This window comes from Rhinolophus sinicus, chromosome 4 (genome assembly GCF_057876585.1).
Source record: "Rhinolophus sinicus isolate RSI-liver-muscle chromosome 4, RSI-T2T, whole genome shotgun sequence".
Taxonomy (NCBI): Eukaryota; Metazoa; Chordata; class Mammalia; order Chiroptera; family Rhinolophidae; genus Rhinolophus; species Rhinolophus sinicus.
Window position 1 is genome coordinate 94156501 of NC_142504.1, and position 18508 is coordinate 94175008.

Sequence of the window (18508 nt, forward strand, 5' to 3'; positions counted from 1 at the left end):
GATATTAGCTTTGCGATTCTCTGAGGGTTCAGAGGCACATGGAGATGAGCCCCGATACTCATCCCTGTCAGTTCCTAATATAAAATCTTCTGATCATCTAGATCGGTAAAAACGTGTCTGTGAGTTTCCAGAATAATGTGATTTACAGAGGTGATTTAAGGGAAGAATAAGAAAAGAGAAATTTCTGCATCAAATGACCCATGGGAAAATGCAGGACATTTTTTTTCTTGATATCTGAATTTTTTTATATACCTATGTTAGAAAACAATTCATTGAACATAGATCCATTTGAAATGAGATAACAGTATTCCCATCACGATCACTTATTTCTAATAAGTGTATTAGTCTAAATGTTTTACTAATGTGTCAGTCCATCTGTCTATCAGCTCTCCTCCCTTTAATATCTGATATTTGACCAGTTAGAACAGATGGGAATAATCCCTTCTGTATTCAGACTCACTCTCAGTTATGACTTTGGAATATAATGAGACTTCTGCACGAATGATATTTCTGGTTAAAAGCCTTGACTTGTAGTAGGGTTGTTCAAAATAGTTACAAGATCAGACCAGAATCTAAAATAATATTGATGACTATTGGTTATTTTCAAAGGAAAACATATTTTTTTCTGAGCGGATGATGTGCCTGGGGTTGAGGAACTGGGAAATATATGGTGTCAGATTCTGATTAATTTTCATCTGAAGACTATGTCCTTTAAAAACAAACGTTTAGCAATTTTCCAAAGGAGAGAATTCAGGCTGTAACGCCAACTGTCAATTATTGCTCCGAAAAGAATTCTTTTGCTCTGGAGCTCAGTGAGCAAATCACATTCAGGGTGTGCTGAGATGGGGGAGGAGGGGCCCCGGGTGAGTCTCAGAAGCTACTGTACAACTGGCATTGGTGAGCAGCCGCTCCGAGCGTCAGGACTGTATCCGGGGAGAAATTGGCTTCAGTCTTTTGCATCATGGAAAATTTTATAAACCAAAACCAAAGGCCTCTTTCTTTCTTTTTCTACTTGCTCCCACATACTTGGCATTTTAACATTCTTCCAACAGGCTTTTTTTTTTTTTTTTTTTTTAATCTTATATCTTTGCGCTATGAAAACACACAAACTAATTGAATGATTTAATTTTTGCTTTGGCAGAATCTGTGTTTTGTGTCCTTATCTTTCCATGTCATTCAGATTACTCTGCTTCCTCGGTTCTGCATGTGCCTGGTGGGATTGTCCCTAAGAATAAACACCCGTCAGGTGAAAGAGAGAGTGACATTTGTTTTTGATACGTATCACAGGTACACATGTATATGGTGTGAAGTTTACTAAAATGTATGTTTTCTAGCTAAGTTATTGCTAACATATGGTTAAGCTCATTTGTTGGAAACCTAAGCACCTTATGTGTATGTTCTATATAAATTAGTATCTCATTAATTTTACCTTCAGGTGGTAAAATGCCATCTAAAACGTGTCTAGATTGTTTAAACTCTGTTTCTACAGAACCTCATCCCTCAGTGGGCTGTCTCATTGCTAAGGACACATTGTGATAAGATTACCTCTTTCCCAGAGCTAATGCTATTGTGTGTGTAGTAACTGTTTCATTGCTTGCTCTAAAAGTAAATCGAAAATAAATGTTATTAACTAAAATGTCAGAGGTTTCCCTCATTTTCATTTGATAAATAGCATATTACCCAGTATCTAATCTCTTTACACGAACTTTTAGCAGCATCAGTTGAGGAGTGGGAAGCTGGCCCAATACAAAGTAAAAACCTGTAAGTTTTTTTATGATTGAGATTCACACCCTACCACATTATTACATTGTTCCCTTTAGATCTAGCAAACATGTAACCAATTCGCTGACGTGAGCAATACCACTCTTGCAGCAGAGGCTTGGGAGGAGGGGTTGTTGCTAGGTAACCACCTTTTTTACCACCCAAAACACACAGCCTCAAACAAGTTACTGCCCTGGGAAACACAGAGAGTTCTAACTGTACAAGTGGCAGTGTTTACCTCAGAATGATTCTCTGACTTCTGAAATAGTTCATTGTTTTCCCTATTTTATTTCCAGTTCTGATTACAAATGTCTATATATATATATATTTTGAGAAACAATGAACAGAACACTTGAACTCAATTTCTTTTTAAGAAATCCAGTTGAATGTAGACTATTTGATGACTCATGATATGATTGTTTGTATCCATTTTATTCGTTTTGTTTATTTTAATTTAATATATAGTTTAATTTATAGTTTACATAGTTTATTAATTATATTGTTTAGTCTATATTTTCTCTATCGTTTTACTTAAAAATATTATTGGTGGGTGTATTTAGAACTTTCTGCTAGGCAAAATAAAATTTCAAAAGGTTTCAAAATGTTGCAATGATCTTCAGTAATCTTTAGCAATACCCAGATTAGTAATATAAAGGCATTTTACTGGTATGTGGGTGGAGAAACATGAAGTCTCTGATAATGGATAATGAATAATTGTTTTAATGTTCCATATCATTCTATTAAGAATGCTGACTCTAATGTTAATGGAATAGATTTCTATTACAAGCACACTCAAGTTAAAAACCTGGAAGACAAATGCTTTCTCACTTGGTATGGCAGAAATCCCTTCATTATGTACTATTTCTACTTTTTTTTTTTTTTTTTCAGTGTACTCAGCATTTACTATGTGCCAATTTAAATTAGGTTTTGATGGCTCATGAGTGAAAAACTCATTAGCCAAACCCAAAAAAGCTTATCATTTTCATTCCTTTCCTCTTTTCTTTCTTTCAACACATACTTATTACACAAGTATTACCTCCAGGTTTCTGGTAAGTAGGTGATTTATATTGGTCAATATAATAAAAAACGATCCTGGTGCTTATAGACTACATGAGAAATGGACAGCCCTTCCTCTAGAACTAGGGAGAAAAAAAGGCTTATTAGCTCATAATTACATTTATATTTCTTTTACCTGGTACTGTCTACCAAGCTTGGTCAGCACTATCCCACAGGTATTACCCATTGTCACGTTCAATCTGTCCTTATTGACCCTTTTCTTCATAGCTGTAGATGCATTATGATTCTTACACTCAAATTGCATCCTTTCATCTCCTATGCCTGTACACATCTTCTCTCTCCTTTACGAGTCAGTTAAAGTTTTATTAGACTCTAAAGTTTCTGATTTACCAGCACTCGTACATTTATTCTCATTTCAATTCTTACAGCACTATCTCTAGTTAAATCCTTTAAGTCAGCTTGACATATCCTTGGCTATATAACAACAATTCTTAATAAGATAAACCAAAGGCCTCCACTAAGGCTTACTCCAAAATATTTATTAAGGTTCCCTTTTATTCATGATCTTCTTTCCACCAATTTTTTCATGACTCCTGACTTCATTTTGCCTTTCCATTCCAGGCTGTTTTTAAACTGTGGTCTTTGAAATGACTTCCCCAATTGTTGGACCTTGGTCCTCCAATATGAATTTGTTCTGGAGCCATTCTAAAAGCTTGTCCTATTTCACTTTGCCTTGAAGGTATTTCTTGCTAGCTCCTCACAACATATCCATCCTTCCTCTTAGAATTTCTTGCTACATGAGGCTTCTCTTAGGTTTATATTAAAAATAAAAATTGGTATAGTTTATAGGTGCATTGGGAAGTGTGGGAGCAGTGAAAGTACACTAAATTTTTTGTCTGAAATAGTAGATATGTAACAAATATTTTATTACTTAATAATTAATGAAATGTATATTTATTTGCAAAATGTAAAGAAAAATATAACTGACAAGGAATATTGTCTAATAAACCACTGGATAATATATGCTCTAACAAAAATAGCTATAACAAAAAACAGGCAGCAAAGGCAAAAGTAAAATAATCATAAGCATAATACAAAAAATCAAAGTAAGTAAAATGTAATTAAGTAAGCAAAAAAGATTTACTTAGGAACTGCAAGACAAATGGTTTTATAATGAGTTTAAAAAAAGTTTAACTATATACTACTAACAGTAAAATACCAGATAATGACTATAAAGTTAAAATAAAAGAATGTACCATGATTTGTTAAAAATATGGAAATGACAAAACTACAAGACGTTATTAAAAGAAATTGAAGAAGACACAAAGAAATGGAAAGATATTCCATGTTCGTGGATTGGAAGAATCAACATAGTTAAAATGCCCATAATACTCAAAGCAATACGCAGATTTAATACAGTCCCAATTAAAATCCCACTGGCATTTTTCCAAGAAATAGAACAAAAAATCATCAGTATTTTATGGAATGACAAAAGTTCTCAATTAGGCAAAGCAATCCTGAGAAAAGAGAACAAAACCAGAGGTGTGACACTGCAAACTAACTATGGAGACAATAATCAAAACAGCATGGTATTGGCAGGAAAACAGACAAATACACCAATGGAACAGAACTGAGAACCCAGAAATAAAGCCACATGTATATGGGCAAATAATTTCAACAAAAGATCCAAAAATATACAATGGAGAAAAGAAACCCTCTTCAATAGTGGTGCTGAGAAAATTGGAAAGTCACATGCAAAAGAATTAAACAACAATGCTATTTTTCACCATACACAAAAATTAACTCAAAATAGAGCAAAGACCTAAATATAAGACTTGAAACAATAAAAAAAAATAGGAGAAAACATAGATATTAAACTGTGGACATTGGACTTAGAGATGGTTTTATGAATTTGTCCTCAAAGGCAATGGATGTAAAAGCAAAAAGTAAATGAATGGGACTATATCAAACTAAAAAGCTTCTGCACAGCAAAAGAAACCATCAACAAAACGAAATGGAAACCAAGTGAATAGAAGAAGGTATTTGCAAACAGCACCTCCGATAAGGTGGTAACATCCAAAATTTATAAAGATTCATACAACTCAATAACAAAAAAAGCAAACAATCCAATTAAAAGATGATCAGAGAACCTGAACAGATACTTCTCCCAAGAAGACATATAAATGGCCAAGACATATATGAAAAGATGCTCAACTTCACTAGCTATTAAGGAAAAGCAAATCAAAACCATAAGGAGATATCACCTCACACCAGCTAGAATGGCAATTATCAACAAGATAAGTAATAACATGTGTTGCAAAGGTTGTGGAGAAAAAGGAACCCTCAGACACTGCTGGTGAGAATGTAAATTGGTACAGCCACTATGGAAAACAGTCTGGAGGTTCTTCCAAAATAGTAATGATCAAATTACTGTATGAACCAGTAATTCCTCTTCTGGGTATCTACCTGAAAAATTTTAAAACATTTATTTGTAAAGATATACGTAACCCTATATCTGTTGCAGCATTATTCATGGTGACCAAGACATGGAAACAATAAAAGTGTCCTTCAGTAGATAATTGGATAAACAAGATGTGGTACCATGGAATTCTACCACAGAATACTACTCAGCCATAAGAAAAGATGAAATACTGCCATTTGCGACAACATGGCTGGATCTTGAGATTGTCATACTAAGTGAAGTAAGTCAGACGAAAAAGTCAAGAACCATTTCATTTCACTCATATGTGGGATATAAAACTAAAAGCAACAAGTGAACATGAAAAACAAACAAACAAAACCCATAGACACAGATGATATAGTATGCTGGTTACAGGGAAAAGGGAGAGGGGAGAGGTAACAAACAATATAGGGAGTCAAATATATGATGACAGAAGATTTGACTTTGGATGGTGAACACACAATGCAATATACAGATGATGTATATTAGAATTGTACACTTGAAACCTATAGAATTTTATTAACCAATGTCATCCCAATAAATTTAATACAATTTTAAAAATGGAAATGAAAAAAATTAAAGTTAAAAAGTCAAGAAAAAAACATCAAAAGGAAGAAAATATGGAATTTACACTGATAAAGTATATACTGACAATAAACGGTTAGTTTTTAAAGCTATGCTCCATTACCATTAAATACATAAAGCAAAACTGTGATAAGTACAGACAAAAAATAAATATAACTATAACTTTTAAAAGTCATTATTTCTTCCAGCCACATATAGATCAACATAATTCCACATTTAGAAAATTTATCCAGGGTAGGACAGTTTTACTGACAAAACCATAAACAAATAATTTTTAAATCACATAAACTCTTGGAAGGCAGGGAAAATTTCTCAAATATGTAATGAAAGATTACTAAGAAGTTTAAGAAAAGTGAGAATATATTCAAATATATAATGTTTTATTAAAAAATACGGACTTAAATATCAACACAAAATAATTTTCAAAGATTATATAGTAGAACAGCATTTAAAGAAAGAAATAATTATATGTAATTCAACAATCCAACCATCCTATCATTAACACGTATAATCCCACAGAAATTCTCACAGAGCCGTGAGTTGTCATGTATGTTATTATACATGAATTGAAGGCAACATGTAAATGTCCATCATAATGTGAATCGATAAGTAAATTGTATTGAAAGCCAGTTATCTGATATTATTCTGGAGTTAAAAGCAACAAACTATATTCCAACATACACCTATCTTATGAAATATTATGTTGAAGAAACAGAGTTATAGGAAAACATCATTTATGCAAAATAAACATAAACAAATATCAGTGCATATTTTCAACAACAACAACAAAGAAAACAAACACAGACTTTTCTTCAGGTTATAATGGATTTATGTTCAGCAGATTTGCCAAGAATAATTAGAACATTCACGTAAAATCTGTTTTTAAAAGTTTGCTTTACAGCATTTATGAATTGATGAAGCAAATAAATCTTGAAAGGCTAAGATAGAAGAGAAACTGCAGAGAGATGAGCTGATATTCTGCAAGTCACTTTCCCTCTCAGGGAATTGGCTGATTTTTAAAAACTGATAAGAAATTGGAAAATCAGGCAAAGAAACACAGCTCAGGGACAGAAATAAAGCAGTTTGGGGGCAATCTCAGAGGACTAGAGAGGCAATAATTGGAGTTAAGGAATGCCTAAGCAGCTAGGAGAGAGAGGTCTGGGCTCCTGGAAAGGAAGGATGTACACTTCAGTGATTTTACATCCAAGACACATGCTCAATTCTTCAACCTTGCAGGCAAGAGAATTAGAAGCTAAGCAGAAAGCCACTGAAAAACAAAATTGTGGTTTCTGTTGACTCATGGTGCTGAGGAAACAAAAATTACGCCTTATTATCACCAATGTGAAAGATTCTTAGTAATCACTACAGGCTCTAGTTGGGAGCACTGAAGAACTACATCGAGGAGAGAAGATAGATCAGCAGTAGAATGAGCCCTATAGAAATATAACCCAGACTCCATGTAGCTTAGTTGCTGAATAGATAAATGTGATTATTTCCCTACAAAGGGACCCTACCAAAGGATGTTCACACCCAGTCTAAAGAAGATAATATCATCCAGAGCTCTTGTAATTTTTCATACACAATATCCAGCATTCAATCAAAACTTGTCAGGCCTAGTGAGAAATTGAACCAGGAAGAAAATGCACAATTAAAAAAAGTCCATAAATTAGTTACATTGATAATTGTCATTAATATTTTTGATAAAAGAGATGGTACGATGGAGTTATTTACCAGAGGACTAGAATTTATGAGACTCAGACTAACATTCTACAATTGAAAAATATTATTCTGAAATTAAGAAATGAATAGGTACAATAAGCAGAAGATTGAACATAGTAGTAGAGAGGATTAACAAACTAAAAGAAAAGTTAATAGATAATATCCAGACTATAGCACAGAGCACTAAAAGCAAATTGAGAAAACAGCTTAAGACACATATGGAACATGGTAAAGGTAATAACATCAGTGTAATTAGACAACCCAGAAGTGAGGGAAATACAAAATAAGGCAGAAGTAAAATTTAAAGAGAAAATGACAAATTCCCAACCCAGTGAAAGATATAAACCCACACATATTCAAAAAGCATTAAGAACTTCAAGTAAAGATTAAAGTAAAGAAAACTATATAGAGCATCAGAGTTAAATGACTGAAAACAAAAAGACAAAGATTTTTGTTTAAAAAGCAATAAGTCTCATCTGATGTCTCAGTAGAAATGATAGAAGTCTGGAGATAAATGAATAACTCTAAAATGAAAAGAAAACAATTGTCAATGTAGACTTTTATACTAGCAAAAATCAAGGTGAAAGAAAGAAATTTCTAGAAAATCAGAAACTGAGACAATTTATTGCCAGCAAATGTTTACAAAACAAAGGAAAATGATCACAGACCAAAACTCAGAAATGAAGAGTAAAATAAAAAAAGGATGAAAAAGGGTCAATATGTGTCTAAGTATAAATAAACATGAACTGCTTTAAGCAATAAAAAATGTATTATGATATCCAAAAAATATATAGAGAATGGAAATATATGGCTAACAATTATTCAAAGGGTAAGAGGTAGTAAGTTGAGTTCCAATGTTTTTAAAATTTTGGAAATGGTAAAAGTAATAATTTATAGTTAATTTGAAATCTTCATGGTAACTCTGAACAAGTAGCAGGAAAAGAATGTGTATCTAAGAAGTTAGTAAATGCCAAAAAGCTAATAAACTCTAAAAGAACAAAAAAGAAAGGATAAAAAGAATAAAAGAAAGAAAGGAACAGGTGGTCAAATAGACAAGTGATACTGGGAGGATATTAAACCAAAGGTAATTATATTAACTAAAAATTAGTAATTATATTAACTAAAAATACTCCTATTTAAAGGGGGCAGGGAGATAATCAGACTAAAACAAAAGATACAAAGCCAATGCATTAACTCTATGGTACTTACAAAAGACAAACTTGAAACAAACAGACAAACAACCCCAGAAAGTATCAATTTAAAAGCATAGAAAATATACCTTCTGTGCACCAACCAAAAGAAAGTTGGTATATATTAATTTTTTGAGATTAAATATATATCAGATCAGTAGATTTGCAATTCTGATTAAAAAGGCATTAGAAAGATAAAAACGGGTATTTTAAAATTATAAATGTGTAATTATGTCTTGAAGATATAAAACTTCTGAATTGATATGTGCTCATTAATATATTCAAAATATATGAAGCCTAAGATGGTAGAACTGTATGCTAAATCCATTATCATAGAGCAAATGTTTTTCAAAACTTTCTCATAACTGACAGACGCAGATGAAAAACAAACACAGATACACATTATCTAAACAAATTAATAAGTTTGACCTAATTATCACATACCATACCAAATGATCTTTACAAGGGAATATGGAACATTTAGCAGAATTGAGAATGAGGCGGCCATAAAACAAGTTTCAGAACACCTCAAAGCACTGAAATAATTCACTCTGTTCTCTAACCACAAAGGCATAGAAACAAGAAATTAGTACAGAAAGCCATCTAGAAGCCCCCTTCCCTTCATTGTTTCAAAACTAAGAAAAGAAAAAACAAACAAACTTATAAATAACCTGTGGATCACACAAGAAATCTCAATAGAAATTAGAAAACAAAAAGTGTGAACAGAATGATAATGATATATTAAAACGATGGAATGAAGCCTAAAATGTGCTTGAGTATTATAGATGGTCTTAAATGCACTTACTAGAGTAAAAAATAATCTGGAAAACTGTTTATTGCAAAATGATAGAAAATAAAAAAGGAAATTCAACACAAGGAAGTTGACAAAGGAAAAATGACAAAACTAAATTAATTCAATTTTGAAAAAGCACTGCGTGAAGGGAAGGGAACCAACAAATTTAAAATAACTTCCTTGAGAATATTAATCTTATTGATAATTCCTGGCAACACTGACAAGAAAACAAAATAAGAAAAAGAGAAACATACAAATTACAAACGACATAAGAGAGTGCAAAAGGCCAGCCGAAGAGCAGGAGTTAGGGAATATATTCGCAATGCATATTTCTGATATAGGAACTGTATCCAGAAATAGGTAAAGAAAAATAAATTTTTAAAAGACAGACATTCCAATTAAAAATGGACAAACTTCTTGTAGAGACACTTCACTAAGAAAGATGAAATATCCCAAATGTTAATGATCATATAAACGGGCTTAGCAGCAGCAGCCATCAGAAGAAACGCAAAGTAAAAGCCCCCACGGGGTTAGTTCTACATGTCCACTGAAAGGCCTACAAAGCTGGGGAAAACAATATCGAATGTTGGTAAGAATGTGGGGGAAACAGGAAGTGTTATTCACTGCTTTGGGGCTTTTATATGGGTACAAGCATTTTGAAAAGCTGACAGTATCTACTAAAGCAGAAAGAACATAGATACATGCCATGGTCCTGCAATTCCATCCATTGCTAAACTGTGAATTGAGATTACTGCGTATAGTACAAGAATGTTCATAGCAGTTGGCAAAAACTGGACGCTGCTTGCCGTTCCTATTAAAACTAGATTGGATAAATGACGTTATACGGTAGAACACTACACGAAACGAAACAGATCAAAACGCTGCTATATATAACAAGGATGAATCTCATAATGTTGAATAAAAGAAACCAGACAGAAAAGAGTACACACTGAAAGATTCACTTATTTAAATGAAAAAAGAAAAAGAAAAAAACTAATCAATAGAAGTCATATGGCGGTTATCTTTGTAAGAGGCAATAACTGAGATGAAGCACAATAGAGATTTCTGGGGTGTTATTTTATTTCCTAATCTGGGCAGTAGTTACTAAAGTTTTTTTTTTAATTCATTGAATTAAAAAAGTTTAAAAAAACTAAAACAAATGTTTAGTTATGATTTGTGTACTCTTCTGTACAGTATGTGTTATGTCATAAAAGTTTACCAAAAATTGTGTGTGTGTGTGTGTGTGTGTGTGTGTGCACGTGGGCACATCACATTGCTTCATATTTTACAAAGGTAAATATATTTTGTTAAAAAGAAACAGCAGGCCCAAAATAGCGTCACTTTTGCTAAGTCCCACCAAGACTTAATACCTAACCTAACTGCAGAGCCTATCCCAGGAGTGGAATTTGAAACAACCAGTCTGGAATTTCTTGGTGAGCATTAGTGAGATAATCTGCCTGAAAAGACGCCCTGCCTTCCCCTAAGGGAAGGAGACCTTGACTGAAATAATCCACACTTTCAATTTCCTTGTCCCGTCCTCTTCTTCCATTTTGTACAACTCATTGAACCACCTTTCTTTTTGCTAGATGGTATGCTGCCCAAATCATGAATCATTTAATAAAGCCAATCACATCTTTAAATTTACTCAGTTGAGTTTTTTTGGTCTTTAACAATTTTCAAGGACATATATTACCAAGTTAGGATAGGAAAAATGCATGTAAGGGAGGAAAAATGACCAGCAAATAAACATGAAGTAGAAAAATTAGAGATGGACTGTGTATAATTTATTGAGCACCTATGATTATTTTTTTTCCCCAAAATTGAGTATTCTTCTGAAATTTAACTTTTCAACCATCTCCTCACTTTTAATTCTACCTCAAAGATCTGCATTTTCCCCGTGGACTTACAGTACTATATCAGTTCTGAGCTATTCCTTTTACCCAGGTACGGATGGCATAAAAATAGATGAGAATTGAAAGTACTAGAAATCAGCTCTGCATAAAGATGATATAAAGATAATGCATGTGAAATGTGAACTTCTACACAAAGTGAATATTCATTTCTAAATGTTCATCCCATGGTCCCACCTCTACCAAATAATATGAACGAGACAAAGTCATAGATTCCGCCTGGCAATTCTAGGTAACTCTAGGTACATAGCCCGAGCAGTTTGACTATGTATATAATGCAGTTCAGGGTAAAGTCCATCATCTAGCAGCAGATTGAAGGGGTAGAGATGGGGAGATTTAGAACTACATGACCTTTACACTTCCTTTCAATTATTCAATGTTAAGAAACAATTCTCTAACCCAGAGAAAAAAAAGCTCTAATTTCCACATTACTGAATTCACTTGCATCAATTAGCACTTCGAGTTCCAAAAATCCAGGTATAGCAATGCATATGTCTAAAAACAAAACAAAACAATACAGAGCAAAACAAAAAAAACAAAAATTGTAATGCATCTTTGAAATATTCATCCTTGCTTTATGTAAACTTTATTTACCGTGTGGCACTCACTTCTTCACAAATTTAGTATTCATTTGCTTTTTTCCTATCTTCTTTTCACCAATACATACCTTCTCTCTAGTGAAAAACTAACATCAATTGTTCACAGCGTACTTTGAAATAAAATTCTTTTGTGACTTCCCTTTAAGTCACTCTTGTGACCTCTATTTAAAAGAATTATATCAGTGAATGTGAATAAAGACCTTTCTCTACTCCGGGAAATTAACAAAGGAGTTTACAATCCTGAGCCTCTAAAAGTCACGTAATAAGTATGTTGTTTTGCCTCTCTTCATAGTATCACAGAAAGCAGGACCCATACTCATAAGCAATACTGGGGAAATAAGATCAAGTTTTAAAGATACTGATTTAATAATGACTAGGAAGGAAAAAGAGAAGAAACTGAAAATTTACTTTAGGAAATCCTTTGATACTTAATCTGTAATCTGGAGAAAGAAAATGTCAATGATAGTTTGGTAAGTCAAATCACAGCTATTCCAACATTATATTTCTAGGTGACAGCATAATTACATATATTAATTACAAATTACTGAAATTAATTTAGTCTGGTTTGCACATTTTTCTGTCCCCCTCTCATCTTCTACAGGAATCAATTTTTTTAATTGAAATATAACCTACTAATTAACTTTTGGTATCAAACCACATTCATCCCACTTGATATGCAATCATAGCTCCCAGAATTACTGATTAGTTCTACTGAAGTTCTAGAACATTATGAACTGTCGTCAAAACATAGAAGGCTAAACAGATGCCAATGTCCAGGGTATAGCATGGTCCAAGAAACAAAGAAATAAAACAAAATACTCATACAGCTAACTTTTCTCTGTAATCAGTGAATATACTTTTTCTTTATGGCAGGACATTTTGAAGTCAATAAACAACTAGAAAAAAATTCAGGTGAATCTTGAAAACAAGGGTTCATTCAAGAAGGCAAGGATGGAAGTAATTTTTCTTTGCTGCTTTCTGGAGTCAAAACTGGGTTCTAAGAACAGATTGCTGATAATAAATTCCCAGACGTAAATTAGGCTTTTATACTCAGGATGAGGTTTAAAAAAAAAACTCCTGCTGCTTGAAATGTACAATGTAGATCAATTTTCTACATGCAATATACTTGGGCTTGACTAAATAAAAGTCATCAGGGCTGAAGCATGATGTGTAACTGAAGCACCTATTGGAGTGGCCCCCTTTCTGTAGAGATGCCAAGTTGTTGAGGCCTTTTAGGATTGGATTATTGAATGATTAAAGGACATACTGCAGGGAGGCATCTCTCAAATCTTTTGAACCTCACTTCCTTGTGTGGTTCCTAGCGATGTCACAGGATCGATATTCAGTGTTCCCTTGTTATGGGCTCCTTATCAGCCAGACATGGCAGTAATTCCCAGTATAGATAAGAGCATCCCCATGTAAATACTTGAAAGTTAATAACATTCTCATCCACTCAAGAATACATTCTGAACTAGAAAAGGCAGTTGAGAATCCTCTCTTTCCAAAGCCCATCTGTACATGCATATCAGCATCCTAGCATGTCTGCTCATGCAGTCTTGTATTTTGACTATTTCTACACTTCAAATGGCCTTTGTGAGCTTAGGAATAGAATGTTTCCTGGTCTGCCTGGACAGCAGTTTACATGTATCATTTAATGGTGGTTCATGGTTTGTCTCTGTGTGTACCATGAACTGCATTTTCTCTTTTCAGGTCTTGGTTGATTTAGCCAGTTTTTCAATCTTTGTATCAGTTTTACAGCCCCTGTGATATTGTGATGTTTGCTTTAGTTTACACAGTGTCAGTATGTATTGGGGTTTCACTCTGAAACATAGTGTCAGAAAAATAAAAATATGTTCTCTCCTTATTTTTCGATATCACTAAACTTAGTATAGGTGGCACTTGCATACCACACATGACCTTTCTGTAATATATAGAACCTAGTATGTTTCTCACCTGTTCTTGACATTTTAATTTATTTTAATTTTATTGTGTAATATTTCTTTTCATAACTCATAACATACATTAACAGATCAATCTATTAAATATCGTACACTGTTTCTGAATACAGTCTGAAACTAATACATATACATATATGTATATATATTACTTCAGGGGAAAAAAAATCGTGCACTGCCATTGTCTTGGTTACTTCACAACCCTGAGCAAGTAATCTAAAAGGATCCCACATTTATGTGGAAACCTAACTTGCTTATGTGTGATTATTCCAGCACTCTAAAATGACAACCTTATTTCGTGTACATTAGTGAAAGTTTCCAAAACACAAAAGGGAAACATTGTCACTATGACTGTCAGGAAGAGTTTGAAGAGGCCACTGAGGACCGCAGGCACGACGTTTAATCTCTAAATGAAGCAGGAAATACATTGCTCAGAGCTGGCTACAACATGAAATTAATATCATCCCATTAATTGAGAAGACATCCTGTTGATCATATTTAATATTTTTGTGAGAATATTCAAGGATGTATTTTATAGATGAGGATAGTAAGGCACAGCATGGAGAGTAATAGCTTTTCTCTTTCGCTGCTTACCGACCTTTATAGATATACCTCTAGAGAATAGGTCCTGCAGAGGTTGATGGAATTGATAAGCCCCTGAGGCCACACTGAAAAAACTGATAAAACTGAGTAAATCAGGCTGTGTTTACACCGAATACATTTTCGTTAATCCTTTGACCTTGTCGAAACCATGTGCCTTGTTGCTCTTCTATTGAATTCCCCCTCTCACCTGGCACAGGCATTGGTGGTTGCAAGCCAAAGTAATAGAGAAGAAATATGAATCAATTGTGACATTTACAATCTACTGCAAAACATTTGGAACCCCTTGAAGACAACAACGCTACGAAAGTATCCAAGGCCGTAAGAAAGGATTATCCGTTCTTTACGTATCTCACATTATATATAATTTTCCAAAGATTTCTAATCAATTATGTAACACCCGGGAGCAGTGTTTTTCAAAGAAGTTATCTATTTAGCAATAAGAACTATTATTTCATTTGTCTATTTTTATATAAAAAAGTGCCCTTCCTCTTCTCATATAAGTATTTTCATTATTTATTGTCTCCTCAAGCTCAGTTGAACACATGAGTCATAACTGATTGTCCTTTAGACGTATTGCATCATCTGAAGGCTTTGATTGAGGATTATGTCACAGACTGTGGAAAGTGTCTGCATCAGTCAGCGGATTTGCAGATGAAATGACCTGAAATGAGTGAATCATCAAGTATAACTTCTGGCTTCTATGCACATCTCTGCTCCCATTTGCACTAATGCAGCTTCCTCTCGAATTGCTGTGGATTTTTAACCACATAACAGAATCATATCATGTTAGAGCTGTAAGAGACTTCAGAGATCTCTGTACCTTCTTCTTTAAAATCTTGGTGGGGATGTAAATATTCAGTCTAAGAGTTTTGGTGCAAGGTCACAGCATGGTAGTATCCAGTTGGAAACCCACAGTCTTTTCTCTTTTTAAACATCCAATGCTATGTCCTTTTCAAAATAACTTTTACAGTTTCTGTATTGGATTAACTCAGTACAGTTCATCTTTCTCTTTTATTGATAAACATTAAGGAAGCAGAAACAATTTTAAGCTGTCACATGTTTATGAAATGCATATGAAACGCAAATGATTTCATTTTCAAGATATTTGCATCTACTTAGGTGAGCTACATATTTCACAAAATTCAACATAGTCTATAATTAATGTGTAATATTATGAAAGGAAAAATAAAACGTACTCCCTATGTGATGAAAGGCAACGGAGTGAATCTAAACCTCTGCATGATGTTCTATTAAAAACTGCCCCCATTATCATCTCAAATTAAAATGCTCCTCTAGTTACAAGCATTCTTCTCATTGCTTCTCTGTGTGCATTGATATTTATGGGATCAATATGTAATTTAGTATCAGTATGTTTAATCATAATCAGCCAGTGTGCTGTGTTTAGCTGAACCTATAAAATGTATTATAATGATTCTAAAATGTTTAATTTAAGAATCACTGCCTCTGTGCACATGAATCAGAGACCTGTGTTTAATTATTGATAGCAATTAGTACACAACAGCAGACAAACACCATCTGGTGGTAGAAATGGTTTTATAGCTGTTCAACTTCCACTCTTGCTTCTAAAGTAATGCCTCATTGATTGTGTCCCCCCACATAAGGAAACTGGGTTTCTTTCTACGCCCTAACTGCTGGAATGTCTGTCCCTTTACACTCCACAGTATCAATACACATTGTTCTCCCAGTTAACATAAAATGATGAGAACTGTGGGGTGGTCAGCTGTGTTTGGTCCTCGTAACCAGACCTCAGTGCAAAATTTCAGTAAGAACTCCTCACCCTGTGTGCATCTCCTGAATGATAATAAGAGTGAGGTGAAAGTGGTTGGACCTGAAGTTTGGACCTTCAGAACAAAAAGTGATGCTTAACATAAAACCAGAGCAAATGCCAAAAATTATCTAATGAGGTGCATATTTTACTCAAGCAAGAACAGATGTGCATGCATGCACGAGTATGTGTGCGTTGATATATAGCTTCTTCTTTTATCTAATACAATTTAAGAAAACGGGAGGTTATGGTCTTTTCTAGCCTGGCCTCCCACAGCTCAAGCATGCCAAATAAATTCTAATAGACCAACAACAACAAAAAATAATAAGAAAACGTCTAAAACGAGGACACAGGAAACCACCTTATGTACTTTTAAAGGGATCCATCATTGTCATTTCACCTTTGTATACCTTTTGTTCTCCCAGCACAACTGCTTAAGCACCATATGGAAATACCTACGTCACCAGTGCTCCAGAGCTGAGTCCCCTTTCTTCCTTGTTCATTTTATTTTTTAACCCACTCATGTACTCTGTGACACACACTGGGCAGAGTTGAGCTACATGTGTACAGAAATCTTAATCCCCTCGGCACTCAGTGTGGCCGTGCTGAACCTAAGGCAGCCCTATCTCCTGGGCAGTCACCTCCAGTATCAATTACCCTTTTGCAAGATCATCCAAAGCAGCATTTCACAGTTAAACACAAGGTCCCCATGGGCATCCTGGGTAAAATCGAACTCGCTATTCCATCTCACTGAGCAGCGTGCAGCCAAGGGGGTGTTCTGCCACGCAAACACCTACTTCAGCAGCCAGTGACAGAGTGTTCAGTGGTGTTCAACAGGGGTGGAGGGTGCTAAGGAACTTCTGGAAAATGTATGGGCCTGGGGTAAAGAGTTTTACACCCAAGTCAAAGTGCAACTGGGAGGGATATGAAGGCTTGGGAGGGGTCCTGGGCTGAGGTCTCAAATCACTATTGTACCTAATTCAGATATGTCTGTCTTCATACATATTTGCATCTTCTATCCATTTGCAGCTGCTATTCCTTTAGGTGGAGTCTAAGATGGAGAATTGAATCAAAGAAAGCAAACAACAGCAGTCAACTTCACAGTGTAATGAGGCAGGAAAAGGGGTGGAAGCAGGAAATTTCAAGCTGCATCATAGTTCTGGGTGATCTGTCCATTCCCAACGCGGCCCTAGTCTGATGGGAAGAGGAACATGTAGGGGGCCCAAAAGCCACATTCACATTATTGGGGTTTGGCATGAGTGATAGTCTGGCATAAGAGAGGTCTGGGGCAACAGGAAGAGTGCCTGAGAATTTCCAGAGAATGGGAGGAAAGGAAGGTCCAAGCCCAGGTCTCTGGCCTGCTCCAGGGGATGTCGACCACATGCCACAAGGTCACGGGGGCCTGTGGCAATGTCTCAGTGGCCAAGCAAGGGAAATCTGGGCACCCCAACCCAGCCTTGTTCTCCTTGATCTATTTTATACCGTAGGGGCCTTTATCTGTTTTGCATTGTAGACTTCCTTGAAAGGTTTCTTTGAAAGAAAAAGTTGAAACATTTAAGAAGCCTGTGACACACTCCTGGACTAGTCCACAAGGGTAATGGGCGCAAGCATCTCAGAAGCCATACCTAGGTCCTGCTCGGGTGAGCAGTATGAACCAGACCCAGTTCATGGATGGTGGCATGCAGCCTTCCGCGGCTCCTGTTCACAGGTTCAGCAAGTGAGGCAGCCTCTGCAGGGCTGGCTGACTAGGAAAGAGAAGAGCCAAGGGACAGCAGGGGCTGCTGGGGTGCACAGAGCACTCCTAGAGAGACTGAGTGGGCTGGGTACAAGGACGTTGGCCTGCTGTGCTCTCACGGACTAAGCCTGGAGAGCCGATTCTCGTCTGTGACCTCTGCCAGTGGTAAGGGATTTGATCAGACGCTGATTGTACAAGGATAGATACATGGGTTCTTCATCCAGTCCACCGACTTAACCCAATTTCCGTGAAGAGGTGAAAAGCATCACAGATCACTGTACTGTTTTCTTTATATATTGTCCCTGAACGACAGATAATTGTAACTGCAGCTGTTCATGAAATATTCATTTATTCAAACAGGGCTTAAGAAAAGTCAAGACCAATGACATAACGG